This window comes from Ornithorhynchus anatinus, chromosome 12 (genome assembly GCF_004115215.2).
Source record: "Ornithorhynchus anatinus isolate Pmale09 chromosome 12, mOrnAna1.pri.v4, whole genome shotgun sequence".
Taxonomy (NCBI): domain Eukaryota; kingdom Metazoa; phylum Chordata; class Mammalia; order Monotremata; family Ornithorhynchidae; genus Ornithorhynchus; species Ornithorhynchus anatinus.
In genome coordinates, this window is record NC_041739.1 from 41,799,971 (window position 1) to 41,810,976 (window position 11,006).

Consider the following 11,006-nt stretch of genomic DNA (forward strand, 5'->3'; position numbering starts at 1 on the left):
GGTATGATGCAGAGGTTGGATGTGGAACAGAGACCCGAGTTATATTCCTGGTTAAGGCATTAAGGTGCTTAGAGACATTCGGCTGATAGCTCAACTTCTGTGTTGAATTTCTAACTAGAAGGATGTAGATAATGAAACCGATGTCCCTTTAGTCTCACTGCAGTGATGTGAGGATTAGTTAGTGAAGTAATAAGTGTAGGACTGCGAGTGGAAAGAGCAGAGGACAGAGAATCCAAAGGCCTGGGTTTTAATCCCAGCTCCACCACTTGCCTGCTGTGTGATCTTGGAAAAGTCCCTTATCTCTGTGACTCAGTTTCCTAATCTTTCATTCATTCATTCAATAATATTTATTGAGCGCTTACTATGTGCAGAGCACTGTACTAAGCGCTTGGGATGAACAAGTCGGCAACAGATAGAGACAGTCCCTGCCGTTTGACGGGCTTACAGTCTAATCGGGGGAGACGGACAGACAAGAACAATGGCAATAAATAGAGTCAAGGGGAAGAACATCTCGTAAAAACAATGGCAACTAAATAGAATCGAGGCGATGTACAATTCATTAACAAAATAAATAGGGTAACGAAAAATATATACAGTTGAGCGGACGAGTACAGTGCTGTGGGGATGGGAAGGGAGAGGTGGAGGAGCAGAGGGAAAAGGGGAAAAAGAGGGTTAAGCTGCGGAGAGGTAAAGGGGGATGGCAGAGGGAGTAGAGGGAGAAGAGGAGCTCAGTCTGGGAACGCCTCTTAGAGGAGGTGAGTTTTAAGTAGGGTTTTGAAGAGGGAAAGAGAATCAGTTTGGCGGAGGTGAGGAGGGAGGGCGTTCCAGGACCGCGGGAGGACGTGACCCAGGGGTCGACGGCGGGATAGGCGAGACTGAGGGACGGTGAGGAGGTGGGCGGCAGAGGAGCGGAGTGTGCGGGGTGGGCGGTAGAAAGAGAGAAGGGAGGAGAGGTAGGAAGGGGCAAGGTGATGGAGAGCCTTGAAGCCTAGAGTGAGGAGTTTTTGTTTGGAGCGGAGGTTGATAGGCAACCACTGGAGTTGTTTAAGAAGGGGAGTGACATGCCCAGATGGTTTCTGCAGGAAGATGAGCCGGGCAGTGGAGTGGAGAATAGACTGGAGCGGGGCGAGAGAGGAGGAAGGGAGGTCAGAGAGAAGGCTGACACAGTAGTCTAGCCGGAATATAACGATTATATCTAAACGATATAATATATAACGATATAATAATGATAACAGATATAATCTGTACAAATGGGGATGAAATACCTGTTTTCCTTCCTGTTCAGATTGAGAACCCTATGTGGAAAAGTACCGTGTCTGATCTGAATGTACCACTCCAACATTTATCACAGTGTTTGACAAATAGTAAACATTTAATAAAATACCACAATTATTAAGTACTTAATAACAAGGTTATGAGATCCAACCTAGACCCTGTACCAAACAGTGCTCATTTTCCAGATGAGCGATGTTAAGTGACTTGCACAAGGTCACTGAGTATGCCAGTGATGGAGATGGGATTAGAACCCAGGTCTCCACTAGGCCATTTTGTCTCCCCAAATTTGTAAAATGTTGTGAGAAAGTCAATTAATCCATCAATAGTATTTACTGAGCACCAAATGTGTGATGACAACAGTAATAAGCACTTGGGAGAGTACAAAAGAATTTGTAAACCGACACCTGCTTCAAGAACCTTATCACCTGGTGGAGGAAACAGATTTTAAAACAAATTGTAAGGAGAAACTAACAGAGTGAAAAGACATACATAAGTATAACCGGGGCAAATACTTACATACATAAGGATAACCAGGACTTGTGGGACTGAAGAGCTGAGGTGGCAGTTGGGAAGCAGGAAGAATAGAAATCAATTTGGGAAGATCCCATGGAAGAAGAAGATGTAATTTCAGAAGCGTTTTGAAATGGGGTGAGCATTGGTCTATCAGATGTAAAGGGGGAGAGAGATTCAGACAGGAGGAAGGGTGTGAACAAGAAAGTGGTAAGAGGAGAGACATAAACAAGACACTCCCTCTCCCTTCTGCATTGCCTTGACTTGCTCCCTTCATTCATCAACCTCCCAGCCCCACAGCACGCATATACATATCTGTAATTTATTTATATTATTGTTCCCTTCTAGACTGTAAGCTCATTGTGGGCAGGGAATGTGTCTGTTTATTGTTATATTGTACTTTGCCAGCATTTAGTACATGGTTCTGCACATAGTAAGTGCTCAATAAATATGATTGAATGAATAAATTAGCAAATGAATGATTGAGTGCCATAAAGTCAGTGTTCAAGAGTTTCTGCTCAATGCAGATAGAAATAGACAACCACTCAGGGTTCTTGAGGTTTTTGTGAATGATGATCCAGGCAGCAGAATGAAATAACTACTGGAGTAGGGAGAAATAGGAGTTAGGGAGGTCATTGAAAACACTGTTAGAGTATTCAGGCAAGACTTGGCAGATGCCTGGATCAGTGTTGTGATTGCTTGGATGAAGAGGAAAGGGAGGTTTCTGGAAATTATTGTAGAGGTAAAACCAACAGAATTTGGTAACAGCATGAATATAGAAGTAGAGAGAAAGGAGTCAAAAATAATGTCAAGGTTTGGGGCTACAAGCTTGGGGCAGTATCTGGTCACCTAATTAAATAGGTAAATGGAGGAAAGGATTTTTAAGGAAAGGTGAGTTCAATCTGGTACATTATTGAGCTTGTAGGGTTGGTGGAACATCAAGACAGAGATATCTTGGAAGCAAGAGGAAATGAGAGATTTCAGAGAAGTAGATAGGTCAAGATTAGTAAGGTAGATTTAGGAAGTCATCTGCTTAAAGCCCTGGTAGTGGAAGAAATCCTGAAGAAAGTGTAAATTGAGAAGGTGATAGAGGCTAAGCCTTGAGGGACATCCTCAGTCAGAGAAGGGGGGCAGTGAGAAACTGCATGGCCTAGTGGAAAGAGCACAGGACTGGCAATTAGAAGACTTGGACTGTAATACTGCTTCACCACTTGCTGCTAGAGACCTTGGGCAAGGCAGTTGACTTCTCTGTGTCTCATTGTCTCCATCTGGATAATGGGGATTAAAAAACTCTTCTCTCTCCACCTTAGACTGAGAAGATTAATTAGTTTTTCCAACAGAAGGGAATGTTCTAAAATATCATGGTTATCTGAGTGGTCAAAAAGGATTAGGAAGGAGTAGAATCTGTTAGATTTGTCAAGAAGGTAGTTTTTGGAGATCTAGAAGAGAGTAATTTGAATGAAGGCCGAAACTAGATTGTAGAGAATCAAGAGAATTGTATGAGAGGGAGTTGAGGCATTGGATGTGTAGGCTGTTCAAGGAGTTTGGACAGAATGAGTGGAAGGACCTGGGATGATAGCTGGAAGGTGCAGTCATGTCCAGAGAAGGTTTTGCTGTTGTTGTTTTGCTTTGTTTTGTTTTAAAATATTGAAAATGTGCATATGTTTTTAGTCATAAAGGGAAAATCCATTACGGAGTGTGGCCTAAGTTGTTTGTCGTAGAGGGAAGTAGCATGTGCTAAGGGTTTTTAGACGGTAGGGAAGGAAGGGATAGGGGCACAGGTAAAGGGAGTAGATTTTAAAAAGAGGGGGTAGAAAGTACTTTGAAATCCATATAATAGAATGTAGGGGAAATAGAAGTTCAATCAATCAACAGTGGGTGTCTGACCAAGTGTTTGTGAAAACTAACACAGAATAAGTAGACACGATCAGAATATGTAGACACGTAGACACGAACCTACCCTCTTGTTAGGAAGACAGGCAAAATAAATTATAGGTTGGGGAAGCAACTAATCATAAGTATACATACACAAGTGTTGAGGGTAGGAGTGAGTACCTGAATTCTTAGGAGGTAAGACCAGACCATAGGTGATTCAATAGGAGGAGAAAATAGGATGGGGAGATGAGGGACTAGATAGGGAATATTTCATGGAAAAGATGAGATTTTAGTAAGGTTTGAAGATGGGGAGAGTAGTGGTCTATCAGATATAAAGGAGATAAGGATTGTCTCTCTTTATTGCTGTACTGTACTTTCCAAGAACTTAGTACAATGTTCTGCACACAGTAAATGTTCAGTAAATACGACTGAATGAATGAAAGGAGTTCCAGGTAGGAGGGAGAGTGTGAGCAAGGAGTCAATGGTGAGAAAGATGAGAGTAAAGCATGGTGAGTAGGTTCGTAATAGAAGAGTGAAATGTGTCACCTGGATGTAGTGAGAGATGAGCAAGATTAGGTAGGAGGGGAAGTGCTGGTTGATTGCTTTTGCTTTAAAGCCAATGGTGAGGAGTTTCTGCTTGATGTGATGATGAATGGGAAACTATGGGGGATTTTAGAGTGGAGAGACATGCACAGAAGGACTTTCTAGAAGGTTATCTGGGCATTAGAATAAAATGTGGACCTGGAGGCAGGGAGGTCAGCAAGGAGGCTGATGACAAAGTCTAGATAGGATATAACAAGTTGGGCCAATGTAGCAGCAATTTGATGGGAGATAAAGGAGAGGTTTCTGGCAGTGTACTGCTACCAAGTTAATCCCAGTACTTATTTTATCCCGCCTTGATTACTGCATCAGCCTCCTTGATGACCTCCCAGCCCCCGTCTCTCCTCATTCCAGTTCATACTTCAGTCTGCTACCCAGATCATTTTCTACAAATACCTTCAGTCCATGTTTCCCCACTCCTTAAGAATCTCTAATGGTTGCCTATCCACTTCTGCATCAAACAGAAACTCCTTACAATCAGCTTTAAAGCACTCAATCATTTTGCCCCCTCCTACCTGGCCTTTCTGCTCTCTTACTATAACCCAGCCCGCAAACTTCACCCCTTTAATGCTAACCTACTCACTGTACCTCAATCTTGTCTATCTTGCCACCAACCTGGCAAGCTGGACAACTGGCCGAGTGGATAGAGCATGGGCTTGGGAGTCAGAAGGTCATGGGTTCTAATGCCGGCTCCACCACTTAATCATGATGATGATGGTAACTGTTAAACGCTTACTATATGCAAAGCACTGTACTAAGTGTTGAAGTAGTTTAAAGGTAATCAGATTGTCCCTTGTGGGGTTCACACTCTTAATCCCCATTTTACAGATGAGGTAACTGAGGCAAAGAGAAGTTAAGTGACTTGCCCAAAATCACACAGATGATAAGTGGCAGAGCTGGGGTTAGACCCTACAACCTGTGACTCCCTAGCCCGTGTTCTTTCCACTAAGTCAAGGTCTGCTGTATGGCCTTGGGCAAGTAACTGAACTTCTCTGGGCCTCAGTTACCTCATCTGTAAAATGGAGATTGAGATTGTAAGCTTACGTGAGGCAGGAACTGTGTCCAACCCAATTTGCTTGTATCTACCCCGCGCTTAGTACAGTGCCTGGAACATAGTAAGCACTTAACAAATACCATAATAATAATAACCTCTCACCCACATCATGTCTCTGGCCTGGAACACCCTCTCTCTTCATAACCAACTGACAATTACTCTCCCCCCATTCAAAGCCTTATTAAAGGCACATCTCCTCCAAGAGGCCTTCCCTGACTAAGCCCTCTTTTCCTTTTCTTCAACTCCCTTCTGCCCAAGCAGAAATGGAGCAAGAGTCTTAAAGCAAAAGTTTCAGGGAGGTGTTGGTTCATAAAGGGAAAAATAAAAATGGCAAAAGCCACTGAATGGAGCAAATGTGGCTATTTTATGTGCAGGTAATGCTAGCAGAAGTGCTAGTCACTCATTCATTCAATCATACTTATTGAGTGCTTATTATGTGCAGAACACTGTACTAAGTGGTTGGAAAGTACAATTCAGCAACAGAGACAATCCCTGCTCACAAAGGGTTCACATACTAGAAAGGGGGGAGACAGACATCAAGTAAACGAGTAAACAGGCATCAATCGCATCAATATAAGTAAATAGAATTAGAGATATATATACACATCAGAACAAGTAAAATAGGCATTAATATAAATAAATGAAATCATAGATATGTACATATATACAAAAGTATCATCTCACCATCCAAAGCAATACCATCATCAACACTGGTTCCACTACCCTGGACTATTCCTACCCTTTTATTCATACCCTCTCTCAGCCCCTTGGTAGTTATGCACATATCCACAATTTATTTATTTACATTAATGTCTGCCTGCCCCTCTAGACAGTAAGGTCATATTTGGCAGTGAGTGTTTCTGTTTTATTGTTCTATTGTACTCTCCTCAGGGCTTAGTACAGTGCTTTGAACCACTGTAAGTGCTCAATAAATACAGTTAAATTATTGATTGAAATGTAGTGGAGATAGAATAGGCAGGATTTGGTGACTGAATTTGTGCAGTGAGGGTAATTAGTCTTATAAGTATTTACAAATTAACTGCATTTGTTTTTGAATTTTCAGCATTTGATGTTGAAGTTGGGCCTTGAATTTACTCCCTTTTTATTTTTAAAAAATATATTGCAACTGCTATTTTCCAATCCTTAGAATTGCTTCCTTCCAATGCTTAGAATTCCTTAACTCCCATTCTCTCCTAGACCCCCTCCAATCCGGCTTCCGTCCCCTCCACTCTACCGAGACTGCTCTCTCTAAGGTAACCCATGACCTCCTTCTTGCCAAATCCAATGGCTCCTACTCCATTCTGATCCTCCTTGACCTCTCTGCTGCCTTTGACACTGTCGACCATCCCCTCCTCCTCCATACCTTATCTCACCTTGGCTTCACGGACTCTGTCCTCTCCCGGTTCTCCTCTTACCTCTCTGGCCGGTCATTCTCAGTCTCCTTCGCTGGCGCCTCCTCCCCCTTCCATCCTTTAACTGTTGGAGTTCCTCAAGGGTCAGTTCTTGGCCCTCTTCTGTTCTCCATTTACACTCACTCCCTCGGTGAACTCATTCGCTCTCACGGCTTTGACTACCATCTCTATGCAGATGACATGCAGATCTACATCTCTGCCCCTGTCCTCTCCCCCTCCCTTCAGGCTCGCATCTCCTCCTGCCTCCAGGACATCTCCACCTGGATGTCGGCCCGCCACCTAAAACTCAACATGAGCAAGACTGAGCTCCTCATCTTCCCTCCCAAACCCGGTCCTCTCCCAGACTTCTCTATCACCGTGGATGGCACGACCATCCTTCCCGTCTCTCGGGCCCGCAATCTCGGTGTCATCCTTGACTCGTCTTTCTCGTTCACCCCACATATCCTATCCATTACCAAGACCTGCCAGTTTCACCTTTACAATATCGCCAAGATGCGCCCTTTCCTCTCCACCCAAACGTCTACCTTACTGCTACGGGCTCTCGTTATATCCCAGCTAGACTACTGTGTCAGCCTTCTCTCTGACCTCCCTTCCTCCTCTCTCGCCCCGCTCCAGTCTATTCTTCACTCCACTGCCCGGCTCATCTTCCTGCAGAAACGATCTGGACATGTCACTCCCCTTCTTAAACAACTCCAGTGGTTGCCTATCAACCTCCGCTCCAAACAAAAACTCCTCACTCTAGGCTTCAAGGCTCTCCATCACCTTGCCCCTCCCTACCTCTCCTCCCTTCTCTCTTTCTACCGCCCGCCCCGCACGCTCCGCTCCTCTGCTGTCCACCTCCTCACCGTCCCTCGGTCTCGCCTATTCCGCCGTCGACCCCTGGGCCACGTCCTCCCGCGGTCCTGGAACGCCCTCCCTCCTCACCTCCGCCAAACTGATTCTCTTCCCCTCTTCAAAACCCTACTTAAAACTCACTTCCTCCAAGAGGCGTTCCCAGACTGAGCTCCTCTTCTCTCTCTACTCCCTCTACCACCCCCCCTTCACCTCTCTGCAGCTAAACCCTCTTTTCCCCTTTTCCCTCTGCTCCTCCCCCTCTCCCTTCCCATCCCCTTAGCACTGTACTCGTCCGCTCAACTGTATATATTTCCATTACCCTATTTATTTTGTTAATGAAATGTACATTGCCTTGATTCTATTTAGTTGCCATTGTTTTTACGAGATGTTCTTCCCCTCGACTCTATTTATTGCCATTGTTCTCGTCTGTCCGTCTCCCCCGATTAGACTGTAAACCCGTCAAATGGCAGGGACTGTCTCTATCTGTTACTGACTTGTTCATTCCAAACGCTTAGTACAGTGCTCTGCACATAGTAAGCGCTCAATAAATACTATTGAATGAATGAATGAATCCTGATAACTTACCTTTGGCCCCTGCATTTTCAAAAATAAAGCATAGCAGTTCTTCTACTACATTTGCTCCATAATTAGCATCACTTCACATGAACACTTTTCCAAGCTATTTAGATATTTCTAAAGTTGATTCTTCCTAACATTTTGTCCAATAGCCTACTAGCTTTCCTATTGATTGTCTTGCCTTTAAGCATCCTGTTACTCTTTTCAGTTTTTCTGATTACTGAGACCAGTGTTTTCCCTGTCCTCTGTTCCTTTCCTCATCTTTTCTGACAAGGTAGTGGACCCACTGTTCAAGGTGTCGCTTTGGGTGGTGAGATGATAAGATCTACACGTGACTGACAGTCTCGTTGGCATTATGTGCACGTAAAATAGCCACATCTGCTCTCTTCAGTCACTTATGCTCTTTTTATTTTTCCCTTTATGAACCATCTCTCTACTTTAAGACTCTCATTACATTTCTGATTATTGCCTGCTAGACTGACCTGTTGTTGCTGTTGTGTCCCAATTTTCCATTTCTATGCCACATTTTAGTAGGCTGTGCTTCAATGTATCTTTAAAATATTTTTCTGTCCAGCAACTTAAAGAATCAGTTGTAGTCTATTTTTTCCCAACAATACCCGATTCCAACAGAGAAGGTATGATATAGGTATGATATGATTAACATTGCTGCCAGGGGACTGACTGTATTCCAGTACCTCTTGGCTAGTGATACTGGCCTATCTTTTGATGTTGAACACTGCCTATTGGAATTGCTAATGGAATTACTCAAGGGAAGAGGATGTGGTTTGCAAACTTTCAATTAGTTTCCCTTTACATGCCTTGTTCATGATTCCACATGTTGCATTTCTCCCCTTTCCCAAACATACTTGTTAATTATTGTTTCCAGATGGTCACCCTCCGTTTTCCTTTAATGTGAGCCTCCTCTTGTGCTATTTCAGAAACGTTCCCGATATTACCAAAGAAGCAGTATGGCCTAGTGGAAAGTGAATCGACCTGGAATTCAGAGGTTCTGGGTTCTAATTCTGACTCTGCTACATATCTGCTGTGTGAACTTGGGCAAGTCACTTAATTTCTCTCTGCCTCAGTTCCTCATCTGAAACATGGGGACTAAATCCACTCCCTCCTACTTATACTGTAAGCCCCATGTGGGAAATGGACTGTGTCCACCTTGATGATTATGTATCTACCCTAGTGCTTAGAACAGTGCTTGGCACACAGTAAGTGCTTAGCAAGTATCAAAATTATCATTTCCTGGCCACAGCGTCCTTTTAAATAATGCATTTTTTGCTTTCATGATTTATTATTCCTTGAAAACCATACTGCATCCTTAGGAGTCAATTAGTTTTTTGTTTGTCTTCTGTCTTAAAGATCCTATCCATTTAGATTTTTAAAAGTTTGATTTAAACACAATTATTCTTATCCAATTCTACTTGCTTTCATGCTTTCTACATTGTTCACTGAGTTTTTAGGGAAAGAGGTTGATGGAGCACGTATTTCAGTGGGATGAAACCTTACTTTCTGGAGCTCAGTATGGGCAGGGAATCTGTCTACCCAATCTGTTATATTGTTACATTGTACTCTCCCAAGCGTTTAGTACCATAAGTGCGCACTAAAAACAATTGATTGATTGATTGAGCCATCATAACATCAAAGGAATTCTCCTATGACCATCATCCTATGACCACTTTGGCCTGCTTCAGACTTAGCTCTCTAGAGAAAACTTTGCTCACAGCTCATAGGAAATGGCAGATGAGTCTCACATTAACCAACAATCTTCCAGATGAGCTATTTTCTTTAATGAAACTAAGAAATAAAAAATTCCAAGTGCTTCCTGGTCAGAAAATTCTATTGAAAATGATAAAATGACTAACAGAGTCACCACTTTTTTGTCCTGGCACGGAGTGTACAGTTCCTGTGCCTGCAGGAACACACTTCAGAGATGACTCAGGCATCAGCATCATCATATTAGGTCAGTCTCCATTTTTGACTCTGCCTCCTTAAATGTTACTTTTCAATCAATCATTCATATTTATTGAGTGCTTATTCTGTGCAGAGCACTCTGCTAAGAGCTTGGGAGATTGCAATACAGCAGAGTTGGTAGATATGTTCTCTGCTTTCAATAAGCTAGAGGGGGAGACAGACATTGATATGCATAAATAGTTTCATTTATTGATGATGATGATGATAATGATGATGGTATTTGTTAAGCACTTACTATTTGCAAAGCTCTGTTCTAAGCATTGGGGTAGATACAAGATAATCAGGTTGCCCTATGTGGGCCTCACAGTCTTAATCCTCATTTTACAGATGCGGTAACTGAGGCACAGAGAAGTTAAGTGACTTGCCCAAAGTCACACAGCTGACAGGTGGAGGAGCCGGGATTAGAACCCACAACCTCTGACTCCCAAGCCAGTGCTCTTTAATTCATTTATGAATAAATAATTTCATTTCATTGTAGCTTTATGTCCTGCAGGCCTAAAAATATGGAACTAAAGCCAGGTAGAGAGCATGAGTCACTAGGTTTCTACTACTGGTCTTCAACTTCCACCTCCATATCAGCATCCCAATTTCCTGCAGGACCAGGAATGTAGCCAATATTTCTGGGAGGGATCTCTGATTCCTGGAATCATTCCTTTACTAGACCCACATGACTGCCATGGAGGACCCTCACTTCTCTCAGATCTCTCAGGCATTGTGGACAAAATGCTTGGAGGATGAGAGGGCAGTCACTTCCATCACCATAACCTTGCTGTTACTGTAAGCTCATTGTGGGCAGGGAATGTCTTTTATATTGTTGTGTTCTGCTCTCTCAAGAGCTTAGTTCAATGCTCTGCACACAGTAAGTGCTCAATAAATGCCATGGATTGGCT